The sequence below is a fragment of the Penaeus monodon genome, chromosome 23 (genome assembly GCF_015228065.2).
Source record: "Penaeus monodon isolate SGIC_2016 chromosome 23, NSTDA_Pmon_1, whole genome shotgun sequence".
Classification (NCBI taxonomy): domain Eukaryota; kingdom Metazoa; phylum Arthropoda; class Malacostraca; order Decapoda; family Penaeidae; genus Penaeus; species Penaeus monodon.
The window spans coordinates 44407811-44408027 of NC_051408.1; the positions used below are offsets into that span (position 1 = coordinate 44407811).

At 35.5% G+C, this 217-nt stretch overlaps 1 protein-coding gene across 1 annotated transcript in view; it reads left to right on the forward strand.

Annotated features, from left to right (window-relative positions):
* Positions 1 to 217, forward strand: part of LOC119588107 — a gene marked incomplete at its 5' end in the record, with an annotated part of 43647 nt that overhangs the window by 18407 nt on the left and 25023 nt on the right.

The window sequence follows — 217 nt, forward strand, 5'->3', positions numbered from 1 at the left end:
TTCAACTGTTCCTTCCCATACAATACTTACACTTTTACTTTACAATTTGATATTTTCTTATGTTTATATAACTCTGTGTTCTGAATTCATGCACAGCCAAAGGTTTTGGGTAAATAGTTAAAGGAATGTTGATCAATGTAGGAGGGGGAGACTACATCACATTTGCTTGTAGGTATGACATGGTTACCAGCTACAAGATAATGTTGCAGGATGAGGA